This window comes from Colias philodice, chromosome 12, assembly GCF_061535455.1.
Source record: "Colias philodice isolate Cphi_HAF_F1 chromosome 12, ilColPhil1 Martin Lab GWU primary, whole genome shotgun sequence".
NCBI lineage: Eukaryota > Metazoa > Arthropoda > Insecta > Lepidoptera > Pieridae > Colias > Colias philodice.
Window position 1 is genome coordinate 11,128,704 of NC_143097.1, and position 24,177 is coordinate 11,152,880.

At 30.2% G+C, this 24,177-nt stretch overlaps 2 protein-coding genes across 2 annotated transcripts in view; one reads left to right on the forward strand and one right to left on the reverse strand.

The window, feature by feature from the left end:
• The window catches only part of LOC149484264 (uncharacterized), a 252,038-nt gene that overhangs the window by 99,438 nt on the left and 128,423 nt on the right, over positions 1 to 24,177 (reverse strand). The gene's annotated exons all lie outside the window — the stretch shown is intronic.
• The window catches only part of LOC149484267 (uncharacterized), a 61,888-nt gene continuing 39,298 nt past the window's right edge, over positions 1,588 to 24,177 (forward strand). Inside the window, exon 1 of the mRNA XM_089701841.1 lies at positions 1,588 to 1,783. The gene's annotated coding sequence lies outside the window, so the exon portion shown is untranslated. The remainder of the gene's footprint in view (positions 1,784 to 24,177) is intronic.

The following is a 24,177-nucleotide window of genomic DNA, read 5'->3' on the forward strand; positions in this document are numbered from 1 at the left end:
TGCGCAAAATTTCTTTTCAGTGAAACGAGGTGTCTGCGCGTCGGCACACTTTGTGCGAATTTTTTGCACATTTTAAACTTTTTGTGTACAACGAGTTAATGTAACAATTAATAATAAGTTGTAGAAATTGCAATAGTTTTTTTAGTAATTAGGGTAAAATATTTTTATTGTCTCGTTTGTTGTTGGAGAAATTTTTGCACAATTGTCGATTTTAACGGTCATAATGTTTGTTTGTATTTAGTTATTAGCGTTTGAAGCTTTTTTTGGCACGTTTTATTAACGGTACAAGTAGATGTTTTATTATTTTTTACTATGAAGCAGAAAGTATAGACCCATTTATTGTATTATGTACCTATATTTATTTTATATTTTTTTACGTTACTTTCATCGCAGTGGAGTCACATCCAGCTTTAGATTTTATCAATATCTACAGTGAGCTACTAACCTTACATATAAAAAGGGTTTATTTGAAGGTCTTCTCTTATTACAAGTTTGTGATATTTTTTATATTATCAATGAATTTACGAAGTTGTGATGAATATAGTCGCGTTTAGTAGGTACGTAAAGTCGATGTTATCTTCTTATATATAAAATTCTCGTGTCACAATGTTAGTCTGCATACTCCTCCGAAACGGGTGGACCGATTCTCATGAAATTTTCTGTGCATATCGGGTAAGTCTGAGAATCGGCCAACATCTATTTTTCATATGTACCACGGGCGAAGCCGGGGCGGACCGCTAGTACATATATAAGTAAGAACTTACTCCCCTACGTACGTGAAATATGCATCTGAAAGTAACCTAAGTTTATACCTGCTAAGAAATAAAGAGGACGCATTTTACTTAATCATAATATTCATTACTAGCTGTGCCCAGCGGTTTCACCCGCGTGGTTCCGCTCCTGTTGGTCTTAGCGTGATGATATATAGCTTATAGCCTTCCTCAATGAATGGGCTATCTAACACCGAAAGAATTTTTCAAATCGGACCAGTAGTTCCTAAGATTAGCGCGTTCAAACAAACTCTTCAGCTTTATTATATTAGTATAGATAAAAAATACATCGTCTATATTATATACCAAGTATAATGAGGAACGAATAATTTAGGTAGATATGTAAAATTAATAAACAATCTGTAAAGAACCCAGCTTTTATAAAATTCAATTACGAAACTATTCGCTCTATGTTACAAATAAGATAGAGATAGTTTGTGTTTCCTATTTATTGCAATAATATGTCTACAAGGCACATTTCTTTCCCGTATCCAATATTCTCCATTTATCGAATTCCACATTAAATATAATAAAAATGAATCTAGGATACTTTTATGTTAGAAAATGAGTTTTAATTATATGCTTATAATATTATCTAAGTTTGCATATTGTATCGATAACAGTCGCATCGCTATTAACGATCATTGCAATCGTTTAACTTGAATCCCCTCTTCATATCGCACGTTAGAAGCGAGATAGAGCTACTCCGCCCGCCCAAGCGCGACAAGGACGGGTGTAAGCATAGATGTTGCGTTAGCCACGCCCACCGAAAGATCAAGCGAAGTCTACACCTCCAGAGGCATTCGTGCGCGCGCGCCGATCCAAACGCACGCGTCACGTATAAACTAAATATATCACCAAAATACGCGATGTTACAGATATGTACTTTAGTGTGTGTTGTGAGTTAAGTGACTGATTAACATTATACTGTGGAACGGTCTGTGCTTTGACATTTTTGTAACACTGTGTGAAGTGTATGTGGATTTTTTCGTACGCGATCACCAAAGATTAAGGTATGTTTTAATTGGTTTTAAAAGTTAAAAAATTGTGTTCTCATTTTTTTTAATAAACTGCAAAATATAAGCGACGTTGAATTAAAATTCGGTTAATTTTTTGAGTATTATACGCAGGCACAAACGTTACTTTGTAAATCAACAAAGCTTATTTATATCAAAAACACGAAATAAATTATTATTATTATATCCACACAAAAATTAAAGCTATTTCAAATAAAAGCTTATATTTTTTTAAATATTTTCTACGTTATCAAAAATACTAAAATTAAAAAGCGAAAATTTAAATGATACATCATTCATTCTATTCAAAATTCGATTATTACAACTACTAGGTATATTTACTAACAACTAAACCAGTCATCACTTAAACATACTTTATTATAAAACAAACAGAAAACAACACTACATAAAAAGTAAAAGGATTCAGAGATGGAAAACTGTATAACATTTCAATTTACAACCTCAAAATGAAACAGTAAACATGACCCATATTTTGCAACTTTCATGTTATTTGTGCAAATAAAATAAATACCGCTAATTTAACGTGACCACATACCGATATATTTCACGTATAAAATATTATGAAACTGCTGAAATAGCGTATCTGTGCTAATGAAAAAATCGTCAATTTTCATATCTATCTACCTCTAGGTATACCTACTAATATTATAAAGCTGAAGAATTTGTTTTTTTTGAACGCGCTAATCTCAGGAACTACTGGTCCGATTTGAAAAATTCTTTCGATGTTAGATAGCCCATTTATCGAGGAAGGCTATAGGCGCTATATCATTACGCTAAGACCAACAGGAGCGGAGCAACGCGAGTAAAACTGCGAGGCATAGCTAGTCTATAATATAAAAATGAATCGCAAAATGTGTTCGTAAGCGCATAACTTGAGAACGGCTGAACCGATTTCGAATTCTTTTTTTAATTCTTTTTTTATTATATTCCTTGAAGTACGAGGATGGTTCTTATGTAGAGAAAACGTAAATATGTACCACGGGCGAAGCCCGGGCGGACCGCTAGTTGCTAATAATATCATACGCGAGATAAATGCATCAAGTACATACATTAATAGTTATAGCATTCAATTTATGAAACAATTACAGTAATAATTAATACCTTATTATCTTTTTTCTTTAAACAATATGAGATTTAGCAAAACTCACCAAAATGCGATTAGTCCGTTTGTCTACAAAAGACTTCAACGGGAGTCTCTCTCTACTCGGAACTAAATAATGAAAATTAAACTCCTTCGGGAATTAACTATTTATTTTAGGTTCTTGCTTATTCTGTTTCACCGTTAAATTATATTAATTGAAATCTGAATGTATAACCTTATTGTTTAGTTTTAAGTTAAATGAATAGATTATTTAGTAGATACCTATTGTAGTAATAAATAACAGCTAGATATCGGAAATTTTAATTTCACATTTTAAAATTGTTTAATTTAACTAGCTCTATATTATGTATTTATCCTGAAACATTAAGTTTTAATAAATTCGGTAGCAAATAAGGTAATTTATTGAGACCGTGTAAAATTAACGCGGCGTAACGTGAAACAAAAAATAACATGAGAAGATGTTTTTCATATGCAATAAATAGGTATATTTTATAAAATATTATACAATATTTCTGGTTCTATAGCAAATTCTTACTTGAGTGTTTAATTTCATAAATAACTAAGTCAAAAACATGAAATTGTAATAATCATTGTCCAAAAAATAAGTACCAACAACTAAAATACTATCAGTATATATTTTAAAAAACTTAATTGATTTATATACTAAGAATCTTAAGTGTTCATAAACCTTGCAAATATTTGTTAAAACTTAGATACCTATAATAAATACAATAGGATTATAATACATACACCGTTTCTATTATATACCTACGTATTAAAAAGCCTAATGGCTTAGTGGACAGCCTCTGTATTACGGATTCGAATCCGTAGATTAAATATATTTTAACGGTTAACAGATCATACTATCTCTTTCCTAAAAGTTAACGCTAATCTAAAGTAATCCTACATGGATTATAATAACAATTGATTATGTTCTAGTTAAAAATTTAAAATCATTATACTTAAGATAAAATGAAACTCATCCTTTATTAAAAAAATGCTAGATTTAATACATAATCTACTTAGGAGGAGAATCCTTCTTCATAACTAGGATGAGGTATTAAACATAAAATACTTATTGGCTTAGACATCATTAAACATATAACAAACAAAATATTTAGGTTAAAACGTCCTTACACCGCGTGTATCACTCAAAAAATCGACAATAACCAAAGGACATGCATACATGACCTCCTTTATTACGTTCAATTGAACAATTGACCATTATGTTCATAATATTGTGAGTTTTTAATAACACAATGCAATAAAAGTATTGTATAATCGCGTGTGAAATAGTCCCACGGACTAAAGAGCAAAAACTGTCTTTGGAGTCAGGCTTCTGGAATACAATGACGATTGTCTAAAACCTAGATAGGGTTCATTTTGATAATTGTTAGCTATTAGACTGTATTCGTACAACTTTAGTGAAATATATGCGATTTGCAGATATGGATTATTTTTTTTTATTGTACAATAGGGGAGCGCTTAGCCACAATCTCGCCTGATGGTAAGATGGAGCGCGCTTCCCTAAAAAATTAGACTCGGAACTGTTTCACTGATCGATTTTTTTATATGAAGTTCTCATCTATGTGCTGTCAAACCTTAGATATAGTTTTTAGTTATACCTAGGAATTAAATTGTTCACAAGATACGTTCCTTTTGTAGGTAATTATAATATACCTACTCTATTAATACATATACCTATAACCATACCATAGAATACAATTAGTAGTAACTATTACCTCTCATAGTTGGCTGACTTGCTTTTTCTATAAACACAATCACAGAAGTAATTCACCATTAAATTATATTTAACAAATATTTTATCACCTGCACGTGCTATCGTGACCTAATTCCATACTTTATACACACGATACTAATATTTAAAGTCATAGGAATAAGAACCACATTCCCATAACGTAATTTGACCATAAAAAGGTTCTATGTTGACCTCAACGCGTGACACATTGACAACTTTAACAAAACACTCATTTTCGTTTAAGAACATCCATCATTGTCAACTTAAAGAGCCTAATTGTTTCGTGCCTTCAAATATCATTAGAGTCGTTAATATTTTTTATTATATAACTGATAATTTGGAAACGCAACATTTAGTTACAATTAGGATAACTAATTCTAAGAAAATCTATGTTTTTGAAAGATTTATGAAGCATAATTTTCTGAAATAAGCTTGTGCTGTGTTAATCTCATTAATTTTTAATTTTTATCTTTATAATAGTTGAAGCTATTAAAATGAAACCAAAACTTTTATAATAATTTTATTTAAACTATATTTCGTATAAATAGGTTTTTCTTTTGTGAAAAACCGCAACATTGAGGTTTAAACTGGCAAAAGTATCATTAACTTGAAGTAATTATATTTGTGTCGTTTATATAATAACATATTGATCATACTGCATACCACACTGCATACAGTAACCTTACGTACAAATTACTTTGAGTTATAATTACAAATTTAAGGTTATATTAAAATTGGGTTGTTTTTGTTGTAGTTACAAAATTGAATTATAAATAGAGTATTACATAATATGTGATAATTTAAAATTATTACTTGAGATTCGCGAAATTTTCATACTCACTTGCTAGAACTAATTCCAAACAGAATAATCGATAAGAATTAATAAAAACAAAAAAAGAATCACCTAAATCGGTTCAGAAACCTCAGAGTAATCGGTGTACATACATAAAAAAAATATACCGGCTGAATTGATAACCTCCTCCTTTATGAAGTCGGTTAAAAACAAAACCGTTCTATATAAAACACGAATCATTTAGCTTTCATTCGTATACTAGATTCCTTTTAGCTACAGAAAATAACCTAATAGGAGTCGTACTGTGTTCATAATGCTAAGGTATTTTCCGCCAACGGTGTAAAAAGCAATCATTAACCACACGAACAAAAAAACATGTCGATCACAGTCTCGATATAGTATATTTAATCGATCTAGTTTATTCAACGAACTACGCCATCTATGGAGAATAAAAATCATTAATTAAGTAAAATTCTTAATTATCATTCTAATTAAGTATTATCCTACTAATATTATAAATGCGAATGTTTGTGAGGATGTGTGTGTTTGTTAATCTTTCACGCAAATACTACTGAACCGATTACAATGAAATTAAGCACACATATAGAGGGTAACTTGGATTAACTTGTGGATTAAATTGTGCGCTTTTATTTCTATCCTTTCTTATATTATTTTTTTAAACTTTCATCAACGCTAACTTTTAAAAATAAAATTATAGTAATATTTACGTTTACTCAGCATTTTTTTTTGTATCACGGATGCAAAGGATTAGGTTATAATGGCTATAATAATTATAAGTACATTTTTTGCTCTGACATTTGAACATTAATAAATGAAGTAATAAATAGTTTCATGGTAACTTCACCAAAATTAATTTATCTTAAGATTACTCAATTTAAACCACTTGAATGCAGTATCAAAAAAATGTCCCTCATATTTATTCAAGGACAGAATTTTTGTGCTATAAATACACAATGTAATGAACCTGTATTAAATAGGCATTTAATTTATTTTAAATATCTACCTATATCGTGCACGAATAATTTTCGAGATCTTTCTAGTATTTTACTATGATGATTTGTTATTTTAGAGACATCTTTTAAAATGTTGAAAATACCTCGAATTGATCGTTTATATTATACTAGCTGCGCTCCGCGGTTTCACCCGCGTGGCTCCGATTGGTCTTAGCGTGGTGATACCGCTTTCCTCGATGAATGGGCTATCTAACGCCGAAATTTTTCAAATCGGACCAGTAGTTCCTGAGCTTAACGCGTTCAAACAAACAAACAAACTCTTCAGCTTTACAATATAAAGTAAAGATATGAAATAAGAGTTATTTTCAAGTTTATAATATCCAACGTCTAACTCACTCCAGTTCTCACGGGTAATGCTCTGAACATCATAATCATGTACCGTTCACACTCGATTCGTTTTACTTACTCGGGAAAATATAGATATTAAATACATTTGCTCTTGATATCGGTTTAAATTTGTTTCTCATTAATAAGGTAATAGGTTATATAAATCAAGAAATACCTAATTGTTAATATTGGAATGATTTAAGAAAAGAATTTTAATAATAAATTAAGATTTATCGAGTAAGTAGCTAACCTGACAAAGGTTATTTTGCCAGGACATTCTTAACCCTAATTCAAAGTTCTCTCAAACTCTTAGTTTATAAAATATAGTTAACAAAATAGTCCCCAACTTACTAAAAATACGCAAAAAAATCGATCACGTCTCGTTATTTTCAAACAAATGTATGTTATATAACTCTATGTTCCAACTCTATGTTCATAAAATAGTTATAAATAATCCACAGTAATTAAAAAATAATATACCTACCTGCCTACTTTAAACTATAGGTAGTTATCGTAGTAGGTACAAATTATAAATTAAAATACTTTTTTTGAATCGATTTAGGAAATATTCACATAATTATCTTTTAAACATAACACGTGCGGCTTGAAAAGAAAGAATAAATTATCTTTATCTTATTTAGGTATGAGCATATTTAGTAATTTAATCCTATAATAATCGATTATCAAATACGTCACAAGAAGGTTTTAACTGTTAATAATATTATAATATGTGATAACCATTGAGATAGGTACGCTAAACAAAATGTGATATTTCTTAATATATAAAAATCTCGTGTCACAATGTTTGTCCTCAATGGACTCCTAAACCACTAAACCGATTATAATAAAATTCGCACACCATGTGCAGTTCGATCCAACTTGAGAGATAGGATAGTTTAAACATGTTGGTACCACGGGCGAAGCCGGGGCGGACCACTAGTACAATTATGATTTTTACACTTTCATACAATAACTTACTTTACAATTTTGATATACTTGCGACGTCTTTTCTAGGATGAATTTTATTATTGAAAAGTATATATATATTATACATAAAAAATCATTTATGACCGTATGTAAAAATATTCGTTTAAATATTTAAATTTTAAAAGAACAAAAACCATCACTTCCTGACCAAGTCATATAATAAATTTTAAAATGACGCCTAAAAATTTGATAATCTATTATTAATTTTCGATATAAGTAGTGATTTAGATGCACACGAGGTATTTTGAATCCATTATGTAATACTTATGTAAACATATTTTTAAATTTTTGTTTGAAAATTATACAAATAAAGGTATTTTATCAACCAATTTACAATCAAAGGTTACTTTGATAAACATAAATTATTAAACATACAAAATCATAATTTAATGATGGTTTTCGAATTCTTATAAAATGGTAATGCATCATTTCAAAAGTCATATTTCACATTAATTTTATTTATAATATGTACTATAGCAGATCTTTTAAAATCTTACCTAATCTTCTTCTTCTTGTCTTCTTATATATAAAATTCTCGTGTCACAATGTTAGTCTGCATACTCCTCCGAAACGGGTGGACCGATTCTCATGAAATTTTCTGTGCATATCAAGTAAGTCTGAGAATCGGCCAACATCTATTTTTCATATGTACCACGGGCGAAGCCGGGGCGGGCCGCTAGTATTATATAAATTAGATTCGTTAACTACCTGTATACTGTTAAAATTACAATAATTTTACCTTTTGTCAGACTTAAAAAAGAAGAGATAGGTTACATTACAGATAATTACATATATTACGTAGCTTAAAAATAAAGATTTACTTAAAATTATTAGTTCTTTAAAATATATTTCAGATGTATATCAATTCTACCGTTTTACCGTGCATCCAGAACACAGAACCTTAAATTGTTCCGGGTTGTTAGAAATGTAACGTATCAAAGACTACAACTTCATTCGGATTCGATCGTGAGCGCTGTTGAGGTTACATTGGCTATTCGGCCTATGTATCGATGGTTTAGGCCTTTCTAGCAGGGCGACTAATGCGGCAAAACTTCATTTGAACCAAATAGTTTACTGTTGCGACTCATAAATTTAAAAAAAATGAAATAAAGACTCATTCTTAGTTAATTATATTCTGATGTCAATGGTTTTATGTAAAATAAAACCTGTAACAAGTAAATAAGGTGACAAAATATACAAAATAAGTGATTAATGAGAGACATAATATGTACAAGTATAAGCCGTCGCGTTCATTGCTCTCTCTCTTACATATGAATTGTATAATTATTTTAGACCTTCTTTTAAAACAAGAGCTATAAAAGAATGATAAAAAACATTTTTGTATAGAATGGCACAACTTAAAACTAAATTTGTTTATATATTCAAATTAATATATTTATATCTCTATAGAAGATACCTAAATCAATAGTCCATGATGTATTTGCGATTTTCCCGTCGCGTCGCTGTACTACACATGGCCTTATCTTGTAGAGAGACGACATTCTTGTATAATTATTTTAGACCTTCTTTTAAAACAAGAGCTATAAAAGAATGATAAAAAACATTTTTGTATAGAATGGCACAACTTAAAACTAAATTTGTTTATATATTCAAATTAATATATTTATATCTCTATAGAAGATACCTAAATCAATAGTCCATGATGTATTTGCGATTTTCCCGTCGCGTCGCTGTACTACACATGGCCTTATCTTGTAGAGAGACGACATTCTTGTTTACGACGCGAAAGCACTTACATTTTATTGGGTTTTCGTGATGTCTCCAATCCATAACCGTCGTTTATCAAACTATAGACGTTTAGTTTACCAAATTCGTAAACAATTTCAGTGTATGAATAATTTTATAGACTTGTAATATTCGAATTCGATTCATATATCATTTTTAAACCTTGACCAATTTTGATTTTAATGAAAAACATTTGACCTCATAAATATATTATTAAATACATTTTAAGAAGGTAATCCGTTACTACAGTAATTAATCTATTTATTTTGTAATTTTATGTACCCTACATATTTGTAATTCACATTCGTGTTTTTTTTCTATTATTTAGCTTTTTAGGACGGAAGATATCCAGAACTAAAAAATAATTAGCAATGCTTGTTATAAATACAATCGAATGTCGTTATTGGACGTTGATTATTTTAAAATATCATAGTAAATATGTATATGTATTATATTGTAGATACATCAAATAGATAATAAATCATATAACAATAAAACAATCAATTTGTATTTACCGTTTGAAAGTATTAAATACAAATGAATACCATTATATAACGGATTGAAAAATTAATTATTTTCACTCACTTATATTAAGTAGCTGGCAATCATTCATTATGGGATCATTTAACTGCTATTAATTTTAATTAACTTGGACCTTATATTTGTTGTGTGGTACAAGTTATAAGTAGGAGCGTCGCTGAAATAGAGATCGATTTTGAAGTGAAACTTCGTTATCGGGGTTGGAAAAAAATTTATAGTGTAACATTTTTTCGTTACGCGTGACATTTTTCCTTACGTGCCATCTTTTTCCATACCAAGCGTGATTCGACGTATTTCTGTAAAGCTGCATACATACCTAGTAAATTATTTTTTGAAAAATAAGGCCATAAAGAAGTTTCACATCTTACGTGTGTACCTACAGTGTACACTAGTACACGCACACATTTTTTTTTCTTGGAGATCATAGACTCAGGTTAAAAGTAAGGGTTTTTTTTCTTGTAGAGAAATCGGGAAGATGTCTTTATAAGATTAATATCATTATTGATTTAGTTGACATTTTTCTGATGAGCAGCTACATATTAATACCATATTTTCAATCATATTGTAAAACTAAAATTAAAAAGCAGATGTTATTAAGTTTTTCAAGGAGCTACATTTAGAGATTCAAGAATTAAAAACATACACAAATATCAACTTATCAACATGTAACATAAAGATAACCAAAAGCTCAACACTCAGAGCGCACCTACGATGATTTCTATCAATCGGTTCGCATGACCCCTTACAACACACGATCTCTAATTACAAGCCACGACAACTTACTATTACCGTTGGCGAAATTACAACACGAACTAAAACATCCCAAAAACATTTAATCTCATATTTCATGAACAAAAAAAGCAAGTGCTGATATTTAATTTGTCAATGTTGCGATGACAGGTCGTTATTACGCGCCTTTATATTACGTGCCTTTTTTACGTGCCTTTTTTGAGAAATCCTCTTCGAGTGGTGTAACGGAGCCGATTTAAATGTCAAGTAAGCACAGTTCGGAGAAGTCATGTTGGTTTTGAGCGCATAATAATCGAAATTACAATGCATTTTGTTACACGATATGTGTACAACACAATTGTGAGGATATTGGAGTGACATTGAAGCGTAAATATTTTGAAAGTTATGTTTATGATAGCTTCTAGCACGTGTTTGCTCGTGCTTGCCTCGCGTGACAGTGGTTACTTAAATACTAGAATCTCCAAAACTAAAATTTAGATTTTGTGGCAAAAAGTATTATATATTCTTCTCCAGTGAGTGGATTTAGCTTTTTCCAATTTTTCTCAGTAGAAATTATATTACGACTATAATATCATCATTGATAATTTTGCGAATCCAAATATTAAGTGCATCCGATGAATTAAATATGCAGGTTTAATACTCTAAGCGGTCACTTTCTACATTATAATTTATATTATAATTAAACACAGATAGAATAATAGCCGTGGGTCATAAAATTATTGCCTTTTAACTTAAAGCGGCCGCGGCGCCGTTAAGTCTATGCAGACAAATTATTTACAATGCGCGATAAAATTTTAATTACATGTATCGGATCGAATATAAAATGCAGTGATTTTTTAAAATACGAGTTACGTTTTACTATCACCTTCCGATAAGCATAATTAGTATATTTAAATAGGCTCTATATTTCATTAACCGTGACATAATAAATCTTCAACATAATTTATATGTAAATATGAAGATAGATCACTTATGTAGACTTAATTACGTACAACAAAAACTTAAATTAGTGTTAAATACTCAACATTTAGAATATTATTACATAATATAATTTTAAAGAATATATTTCTCTTATACGATTTATACAGTTCATATCAAAAATATTAGCAAACACTCTACACGCACGCGTTTACACTGTACCACCAAAATATCGTGTCGTAAACGTTTTATCGCTTGTAAAAGTCCCCACACGTAATAAGTAGCCATAACTCGGGTGACATTTGCTATAGAATTTTGATTTTACGACCGTCGTGTCGTTCATTCCGTGATTGATTTTCACAAATAACACCTGAACACATTGTACTGTCAATCTTTTAAGATTATGCTTATGTTCTGAGTGATTTCTATTTTGTGTATCCGTTTATTGATTGTGAAATTTGCGCGCAATGTTTCAAAACGCATTACGTAGTCGTATCGGATGGTGTGAAAGGCTTTATTTCTTAGTACTTATCTAATTGATTGGTTAGATAAAGGATATATGAAATGTGATACATGATAATGAATAAAAATAATTGAGAAACTTTTAGGACAATTTGACTTAGCCAATTTTTAAAAATTATGCAAAATCTACTAATCTTTATGATATAGACCTTCGTATATATTTATTTGCAAAATGTTATTAAAAACAGTATATAGGTACTGATTTGCTATTTGATATGATATTTAGATCAAGACTTGTCTAGATTGAATAACATTGATATTTTCAAAATAATTTTGATTCGAATCACACGACTTCATTAATTATCATAACACAATTTAAATCAACAATAAAAACATTGTTCAACGTAATGAAAACAAGCATACTTTATTTATTCTAACCATAAAGACACCTATAATAATTAATATTCATTCAAAAGTAATCCATTTTTCCCACAACCCAGTCATTGAGCAGAAAATGCACTAATTAACTAAACAATGCTGTAATTATGCGCACGCGACGCGACCGACGGCTGCGATGCGACTTCAAGATCAAAGTGGTTTATTGTAAATAAAAAAATATTGTTTTCAGTGATATGGTTCTATGGAATTCCCTTAATGTGGTTTACCGGTTAAGTGACGCTTTGGAATTCCCTTTTTTGACCTTGAGCTAATGATAAAAATAGACATATGAGTCATATATTGATATGAATAACTTCACAGAATTACATAGGGAATGGACAACAATATTATTAAATAACATATAATTTGTCTTTGATAAAGATATTTTCTCTTTGTGTCATAAGCTCAATTTATAATCAAATTCGATTACAAAACAATAAAGTTAACTAAGCATGCACTTGAATCCTTTTAATTTCAAAACTACTGAACTTGATAGCTTTTTTCTAAGCGACGCTACGGTGCCGACGCGTGCGCAGCCCGTGGATAATTGCGCCAAGATCAAGGTTGTGTCGTGCGGTCTAAATTACACAATGTAGCGATATTATTTACCTAATAATATATTTAGTGCTTTAACTAGTTAATAAAAAATATAATAAAAAATTATCTGTGCACTGATATAAATATTTTTATGAAATAATAACAGCTTAAAAAAATGTAAGAAAGAACCAAAACATGAAAGTTGTATTTAAATTAATGCCTAAATAAAAGTTATTTATGACGTAAAAAATAAAAATATTATTCGGGTTGTGTTGCGCTACATAGGTACTGTATATTAAATGGTAGATAATAATCATTTACTGTCGTATGATATACATTTCTGATATCAAGCTCTTTTATTTCTTTTATAATAAACAACATAAGTATAAAAATCCCTAAAATCTTATAAATTGTACCACAATCGAGTCGAGCCCGTGAGAACTAGAGCGGTAACTTTTTACTCTTTCTTATTGCATATTACTTAACACACGTGCTGTATTTGAGATTAAAGGTCAAACGCTTTTCAAAGGTCACTTATGAAAATTTAAAAATTGCTTCTTCGCGTTTATATATTTCGTAACTAACAACTGAGAACGCTATCAAAAATGGTGTAACAATTTTGAACTATTAGAACGAACATGCAAAATTTTATAATTTAATAGATACCTACATTTGCCAAAACGTTTACGGAAATTAAAAATAATTTCATGAGTTAAATGTTCTATAAGGAATATAATAGGACTTCAGTTTTGCATTTATTAGACAAATATCATTTTTATTTGTACCTACGGAAGAAAACACAGGTTAAAAAAATGTGTGCATGTACCTACTAGTGTACACACAAGAAGTGAAACTTCTTTATGACCTTATTTTTCAAAAAATAATTTACTATATACAACTTTACAGAAATACGTCGAATCACGCGTGGTAGGGATAAGAAAAAGATGGCGCGTAACGGAAAAATGTCACGCGTAACGAAAAAATGTTACACTAAATTTTCTTCCAACCCTGATAAAGAAGTTTCACTTCAAAAAATTCTAAAGAACCTTTTTTTAGAAATTTTGCGTCACACATTGCTAATCGTTTTGTTTGGCTCTTTTATTATCTCATTATGTTTCTATCGAGTGTATGTGAGTTTGTTTATTGCTTAAGATTTTAAAGTTGCACATTCGTGTAAGTTTTCGTCATTTTATCACTTGATTTTAGCTCCGAGTAAATACACGTGTGGTAGTGGTAATAACTGTCAAATGAGCAGTTTAATATTTAGTTCTGTCATAATATTATAGGTAAGAATTATAAATAACTAGCTTTCCGTCCGCGGCTTCGTCCGCTTTGTCTAAAAACTATATACTAAAACCTTCGATGAGAATCACTCTATGTATTAAAAAAAAACCGCATCAAAATCCGTTGCGTAGTTTTAAAGATTTAAGCATACAAAGGGGCATAGGGACAGAGAAAGCGACAACATGCAGTGATAATAATTCGCTATGAAAAAACTTCAATACGACGAAAACTCAAGAGCATCTTAGGTAGTAGGTACAAAGTATCGTTATATCTATATTAAAATAAGTAGGTAATTACTAATTATGTAACATAAACTGTCACCTATAAGTTCAGCTATTTATATTCCAAGACGAAAAACAAGTCTATACATATGTATGTAGGTATGTACCTACAGCCAAATTCTTTTCACATTCGTCGTTATTAAATCGGGATTTAAATCCGTTAATCTCATTAGCTGGTAAGTGTAATTCTCTACTTTCCAAAATAACTAGTCCCAAAATTATCACATATTCAAAGCAAACATATCCAAAACGTAATAATTAGCGCTTGTAACATAAATACCTCCTACTCTCATTAACACTATTAACATTGATGGAGTTATCCCACCCAGAGATTAGGTTAAGCACTGTTGGAGGAGACGATTATTGGATGGGTTACCGTTGTGATCGAGCAATTAGTTTTTGCAATGGTTCTGTATGTTATATTATATTATTTTAATTAAAAGCAAAGCAGATTTAATTTAGAACAAAATATGAGGTAGTTATGTTGCAAAATATTTAAATATTGATTTTTTTCTGCACACGGTACATACATCCAACTTGATATTTTCACATTATTTGAATAAAGTTCAAATACAATTTAAACAAAGATCATTAAAAAGATCGCAATAATTGATATAACACCATAAAAATAATATTTGACTATATTATAGCCAATCGCGTGTACAGACAGCATAAAAATCATACCGTGAAAATTATTAAAAAAATTGTTAATAATCTCAATTGCTTTATTGTTTGAGAATCGAATGATGTTTGTTTAAAAATTCTACGGTAATTATCTATTGGATTTTGAACACTGGGAATCGGGCCATTGATTTTGTAACTTTTATTACACTTATATGCTTTTAAAGTTATTCAATTAAGTGTAGTTAAAAATGGTCTTTCATCTTAGCTTAATTTTGATAGAATTCTTTTAAAGTTATGGTGGTATCTAAGATATACTAATATTATAAAGCTGAAGAGTTTGTTTGTTTGTTTGAACGCGCTAATCTTGGGAACTATTGGTCCGATTTGAAAAAATCATTCGGTGTTAGATAGCCCATTTATCGAGGAAGGTTATAGGCTATATATCATCACGCCACGACCAACAGGAGCGGAACCACGGGGGTGAAACCGTGCGGAGCAGCTAGTGTGTGATAAATTTTTTTTTAAGTAATATTGAGATATTATTTTCTTTCTGTGATTAAGTTTTTAATTTTAACTTTTTATAGCGCTATGTATTTATTGTGTGTAATGAATTGAAACACTTTAATTTATGATTAATTTCCAATTTTTTTAAATCTTACCTCACAGCCTGACCGTACAAATCTAAATCTGATGACCTTTAATAATGGACCTTAGCAATTATGTAATAAAACATATATTTAAATAAGCACAAAGTGTATCTGAACCTCCATCTTAACAATAACCATTTTTAATTTGTTAAACTCTATACACTATTTCGAGATGAAAGATAATTTTTATATTGTTCTATCGGCCTAGTTGATTGTGCTTTATTGTTTTTTATATTGATTTGATTTTTTTCATATAATGGTTTTTACGGTCTTTATAGATATCATTTACTTTTTATTTTTTAACTCCATGAATTTAGAATGAATATAGTTTAAAAAAATACGATCTTAAAAGAAACGGCGATAGCGCAACTACATATTATAATTTATAATTAAAAACCTTCTTTTGGGCATTTTTCTTTATGTTTATCTATAAAGAGAAATTGTTTAATTATAATTTTTACATAATTTCATCAATTAAATCAGTTTATAAGCATTTAGTTAACAACTTCATAGTAACTTTTATCACAACAGTATCACAAAGCGAAGTGCTTGTTAGCATCTTTTCAGTGATATATAAAAAGTAAAAGTGGAACATACCTACGTAAGTGATAAACAAATTAGGTGAAACTTTCACGTTTTGACAGTTCAAGTGGCGCGCGCTATGTCACAAGTGAGAGATCCTAAGTGGTTCGGAAAACAATGCCAGTTTAAAGTAGGCTTTTCTTTTATTATTTTCAAATTATACTCAAATGAACTGTTATCACATTTATTTGAGAAATTTTAGAAGTGCCTAAAAATTATATTGATTTTATGTGTAAGAAGCATAGCTTAGCTTCCTTGCTGGTGCTTTTCTAAAATATAACTAAATGATCAATCAATAGATTGGTAAAATGTAAATAATTGTTTAAATTATACTCAATATAATTATAAAGCTGAAGAGGGTCCTATTTGAAAAATTATTTCACTGCTAGATAGTCCATTTATCGAGGAAGACTATAGGTTATATATCGTCACACTAAGTATTATCAAAAACGCATCAAAATCGGTCTAGCCGTTCACGCCGTGCCGTGACCAAGGGCAAGATTCATTTTTATATATATAGAGATATACCATTATTATTATTTACAATATGCGTGACCGTTAGTCAATGAAGGCGTGTGCGTAAATCGGATGCTTAGCTAAAATATTATAACTCGATGACTACATTGATGAAAGGCAAATTATTGTTTAATCGAGTTTGAGTTGTCTCTTTTTTAAACCATCTAATGGATAAACCTGTATGCATTTCAGATAAGATGAAAGAATCAAAATTCAAAAGCAATTTGTATGAACACGAAAGTAAAAGGATATGCCTATCGAATAATATTTAATTTATTATCTACATTATGTACCATTCTTTATTATTTACAATATGCGTGCACCGTTATGGAATGAAGGCGTGTGCGTAAATCGGTGGCTTGTACAAGTGGGTGCTAACTCTATCGTTCCGGTACGGTAATGCTTGCTAAGTGACGCCGGTCGATATCTGTTTTGATATTTACGGACATTTTTGATATTTTTCTTTAGTACTGAAGTTTAACAAGGTATGAAAAATATGTAAACCTTTTTATGGTGTCCCCACTGGACACGATTCATGGACATTCAATGAATTACTTTATGTTGCAACTGAAATTTGATAAAGATATGGCTGATATTACATGTAATAATCTAGTTTTAAACTGGATGATAAACACTAAGAAAGAATGAAACTAAGAAAGAATGAAACTAAGAAATATTCGTTCAACAATAAAGAGCTTTTATACTATAGATAAAGCTTTAACCATTTAAGGTAAATACTCTAATATTTTTAATGAATGTGAGCATAAAATAGTATTCACTTACTTTTACCCATAGCGTGGTTCGTAATTACAAACATACTTCCATTTCTTTACTTACAAAAACATATAAATAGAAATAATAATTTCCCCTACAATAAAAGTCTAAACAGAATATCCCCCAAACTCCTACCACATGGTCACCAACGGCGTGTGACCAACTATCGCTAATTCGTCCACTATCAATCCCACACGTGCTAATTTGGAAACCAGACTTTCCCCGTGTTTGCGATCATTATCGATAGTGTTTGCGGAGATAAAACGTGTGGTCAAATAATCATGTTTAGTTGGATAAAGCTTGCTTGCTGCGACTTCACTCGTTCAGAGATTGATTGAAAACTAATAGCAATTTAAACTAACACATTTTGTTAAATTTAGGTTTTTGTCTCTTTATCTACAGTATGATTAATCTTTGAAAAGTGTATAATTTTATCTTTATTGTACCTACATAATATATATATATATATATTAACTATTTAGATATATCTAAATAGTTAAAATATAAAAATAAATATTTTTTTTTTTTTTTAAACAAGTTTTCATCTTGGGGTGATAGTTACTCTATAACTACTTAAACGAAATCGCAAAGGTTTTTTTCCAACGTTCTTAAAAAACGTAAGTACTATCATTAGACAGAGAACCTAAAACTTCACTTTTAAATTGGAACATATCAAGAAAGGAAAGAAACACGAATAAAAATAATATAAAAATAAAAAGTTTAACTCTGCGTATCGATACAAAATTCTCACAAGTCACATCTATAAAAAAAATAATCACAAATTGCCCGCCATAAAAGCCACAATTCATCTATTAACGCAACCATACCTACTATCTTTTATCAAATGTTAGTCAAAGGCTGTATTAACACGGCACTTAAACTATTAGAGCCTTGGCTTGGGTGTGGCGACATCTTGAATTAACGGAATCACTTGTAAAAAACGGAACTCAATCTCGAATGTTCTACAAGCTTTTAATTTGGGATTATCGTAAAATCAAACAATCAAATATTGCCAATAAGAAAAAACCTTTATTAAATGTAATATACATATATATATGTATATGCTTTAATATCAGTACCTTGTTTAGACTTGATTTTTGGATATTTTTTGTGTTACCTAGTAACATTTATTAAAAGTAGATTCTAGGAAACAACAAAATGCATACAAACAGACAGAATTATAAGATTAAATTAAAATAATCAGAATTTTACCGTTCGTAAAATGAAACTGGAAAATACTTGACTTACTTACTTACTTTTAAAGTTTTAAGCCCGATTATCTCTCATTATTATAAGTTGTTACTAAAACTTTCTGTATAATTATTGTATTTAATCCACATATTGTTACTTTTCTCAGTAACAAAGAAGTGTCAACCAGTTATTGATATACCTTTGTCACAATAAGGACATATTTACAGACATAAATCATTGTTTGAATATTTAGAAATGTGGTTTTTAACTTTTTACAGTTATTTCAAACAATGGAGATTATACAGTCAAATATAAAAGAGTTTTAGAATCATTCTAATTAATTGCGTTGTTTTTTATCGTTAATTAACCTAAATTAAATAGTGCATTATAATAAAATAAAAAATCGATTATTTTTTTATTGGTGATAGCTGTAAACGATGTTTTGGTCTAGTTTTATAGTGGTTTTTAGATAAACAAGTTTTTTATTACCTAATGTTTCTTTTCTAATTACAGGTAAATATATCATCTTCCGAACATCGAGTTTCACGTCAGGTTTCCATTTATTTTTTAATAATTTGACTATAAAGGTTTCTGCTTGAATAGAATGTTATTCAAGATTAGTTATGTACCAAATTTCGTCTAGGTCTATTGAATTGTTACATCACTATTTATTACCAAACATCGATTCAAAATATCGTTTTTATAACACCTAAATAGCATACACACTATTAAGGTAGGTATTAGGTATTTACCCACGCTCTTTAGGAAAACCTCATGTAAAGAAATAACAAGAAAACTCTGCACCATGTATTTTCAAAACTCTAGTTATAATCTGCACATGCACAGTTATCTTTAGATATAATTCTTAGAATATTCAAACAGGTATGCATCTTCTTTTCATCACGCGAATAAAAAGCAACCTTGCCACCACGACATAGAGGTTAATTTTAAATAGTAAAGGTACATTTTCTATTAGTACAGTCGGGTCGAGAGGTCAGCCCTCTCGGCGAAGTATAGAATATGCCTCAATTGTCTTATGTCGAGAACCAAAGGTACAGTTTTGTAGAAAATATAGGTAGGTATGTGAAATGTTTTGCGGTGAATTTCAGGTTTGTCTTCGTGAGCGTACAATGTACATGTACCTACCTATTATATGTAGAGAATACTAGCATGCCATTATTTATACAATTTTCCACACTCTATGACTACTTCTACAAAATAATCTTTTTATTTTTCTCTATGGAAAAAAGTGTAGTGCCTACTATAGACTATACATGAAATATTAATAACTAGCTTACCGCCCGTGGCTTCGCCCGCTTTGTCTAAAACCTATTAAATTATATACTAAAACCTTCCTCTTGAATCACTCTATCTATTAAAAAATACCGCATCAAAATCCGTTGCGTAGTTGTAAAGATTTAAGCATACAAAGGGACATAGGGACAGAGAAAGCGACTTTGTTTTATACAATGTAGTGATATAAAAACCTAATTAAACCAAATTGCACTCATAATAGGCTTACACATTAAGATCATCTTTAATACCACACAATCAAAAGTTTCAAATGATACTCCACCCTGAGAATCGAACCCGGAACCAAAGGCAGTTCCACATAACATTGACGCACAAATAATAATCTCATATAATGGTTAATTTCATCAATAGCGGTTAATCGGTTCCAGATGAAGTGTGAAGGAGTTACAGCACGTTCTATTTCACTGTACAGTTATCTATTTTATCGCTGAATCGTATAAAAGTTATTAAATGTCTAATATTTTATATTAATTTCATTTTAAAGATGGTTGATGCGTGAAAGATGTTGTTACAAAAATCAACTTCTCTATATAATCTAATACTATTTAGAATCTAAATGTTTCTTATCTTTTGCTTACACTAATCTATACTGCTGAAGAGTTTGTTTGTTCGCTCTAATCTCGGGAACTACTTGTCCGATTTGAAAAATTCTTTCAGTGTTAGATAGCCCATTTATCGAGGAAGGCTATAGGCTATATAATATCTCGCTAAGACCAACAGCTCCTGTTGGGTAAGCACTGCGGGTAAAACCGTGGAGCACAGCTAGTTATAATTATTCACATTAACTTTTAACCAAGTAAAAACAATGTGGCAACGCTACATTTACCCTACATTCATTTATCCATAAACATACTTGATACTCGACACTTAAAAATAGCAATATCCGAAAATATTACTGCAGCACTAATAACTGATAATTCTATGATATTACACACAATGATTTATCGAGCGCTAAATTTCGTTACAAAAAATAGCCGAGAAACTAAACAGTATGTAATATGGAGTGTAATTATGATTAAATAAATGTTAAGGTATAATCTACGAGTAATTGCATACAATCATGTTTAACCGTGGGCACGAATTAACTCTATTACAAATATATTACAGTGTGAAGGGGTTTATTAGTTGATCTACAAGCATTTTCAAGTGCACATACAATTTGGTTTTAAATGTTTAACGAAAAGGTTACGACTTAAAAGTTAAAACATATTTGGAATGAAACTTTAGAATAGGATGTAGGCTACTTTTTAACCGACTTCAATAACTAACTTTGTAAACTGCATCATACTTTGCACGATAATAGCCTTTATTAATATGATAGCAGCCTTTTCAATTAATATTATAAGAAAAAAATGTTTGTTTCTCTATTACCAATTTTCAAATAAACTCCGACACTACTGAACTCATATACAGCACTAGTTGTTTCCCGCGGTTTTACCCGCAGTGCTCCTCTCCTGTTGGTCCTATAGCCTTCCTCGATAAATGGGCTTTCTAACAACGAAAGAATTTTCCAAATCGGACTAGTAGTTCCTGAGATTATCGCGTTCAAACAAACAAACTCCTCAGCTTTATAATATTAAGTATTGATTTATTAATTACTTTTTTTTTCACGTTAAGCCCAGCTAATATTGTACACATTGACCTATCCTTCTAACAAATAACATATCAATGACGTCATCGTACAGCATCAGTACTCAGATCAGTGTGGATTGTGTAACGAACTAAAATCAACGTGTGAACGCCTACGCCTCTTCTGCTATTGTTCTAGCTTTCACGATATCAAGATATGTGAATTAATCTTCATGTTATATTTTTTATTTGTAATCTGTGATCAGTTTGAGTATCATATGTTTTGAACTTTGACGCTGTTGAACCAAAATTATTTTGACTTGTAAGTGAAGTCCCATGTCAGCTAGTGGGGTAAGGGGCAGATGCATTATATATCTGTTTCACTGATCGATTTTCTTTAGGGACAAGTAGTTGATCAGCCTTCTGTGTCCTACCAGACCAGGACATTTTTTTTTCTTCGTCTCCACCGGGAATCGAACCCAGGACCCCTCGGTGTTACGCTCACGCGTCAACCACTGTACCGAGGAGGCGGTCTAATTTTGACTTGTGCCATGACCAAATCCATATACATATTTGCGAATGTAATAATTACTGCCTAGCTATACACCGCTTGTTAAAATTTAAGTAAGCTTATAAAAGCTAAGTATGTACTTTAATTGTTGCCAATTATTATCATTCAGTAGTTAATAAAATTTGAATTATTCTGGTTTATTTATAAATCCGGTCAAAATTCTCCGAATTTTCATAGTGTTCGTTTGCTAAAGCAAACAAAGCTTCTAAAAAGCAAATCTATCAGTCCATTCAACACTTTTATAGATACACATAGACAAACAAACAAACATGTATCTAAATCTGATTAGCTATAACATTGAACATAACTCAAGTATGAGCGATACTCAATACATTGAATATATTTTGAAAGCAAAATTTAGTTCCCACGTCAAAACCCACGCGGGGCTGACGCATGACTGTCTCAATGTAGACCATGAGCTTTGTAACAATAATTAATTATAATATTATTATTACAATGCACTTTTTTAACTGTGAGATAATTCAGCTTGCCCATTTTATAAAACTTAACTGCTTTTTTTACGCTGTTTAACTCTCATTTTAGTCTGTTAGTATTAAAAAGCTAGTACAAATTAGGTATTAGTTGGAAGAGTTCACTACTAGGTACCACACATAAACTATACTGTTTCTTTGTATACGATAGTTGTATTAAAGATATTTTTATTTATTAATTCTCAAAGAAACAATAATATCACCAAGTCTTTAACTTTTAAGACTACAAAAAAAGCTTATATTGGAGTTGTGAATTTATTTGCTTCTTTGTGAAAAACTGATAATGTGCTAAACGTGACTAATATGATCTGTATTTACAAAATGACAGAATGTTGTCTATTACGGATAAAATCTGTCAATCGTTTCAAATAAGAATCAGGCTTTTGTCTCGTGAACACAGAAAATAATATCCAAATATGTTTCTTAAATATATTTATATCGCTATATCTTACACTATAACTTTGATAACATTCCCTACCGAGTTACGAAGGTGAGAATGCGAATAATTCACTAATTGATCTCTCTATTATTTATATTGAGATGTAAAACCTTTGCGATTTTACATTTAGCACGATTTTACATCACTTGATTTAAGATCTAGCTTCTAATTTTAACTGGTCATTTAGAGCTTTGCGTTATAATTCTGTGTATTTTGGAATTACATATTATTGAGTCGTTCTTGCAAACTACTGAATAAGTTTTGATTCAATTAACGGTAAAGACATAGATATAAAAACAGTCTTTTTTTCATACATAATTACTAGATCTTGATTCTTTTTCAAAATATTATGTAGCTTTCTATAAAGTCGATAAAATAATTCAGGCTACATTTTAAACTAAGTATGTATTTTATTTCAATGTAATACTCTTAAAAAACAAATATAATATAACCAACGACTTGTTGATTTTATGCGTTATATCTTCTTATTTATGTGACTATATTGCGATCTTAAATATAGTGTATCGATTGAGATAAAACTTTAACTTATGTGCAATTAATATAGCCCCATTAAGACGTGGATGCTCGTAAATATAGACACATCAGTAATGGTATAGCACTTTAGGATGTATGATACAAATAGACTTTATAATTATTGTAAATATGGTGATAGTCTATAAGGATCCTTTAGCAT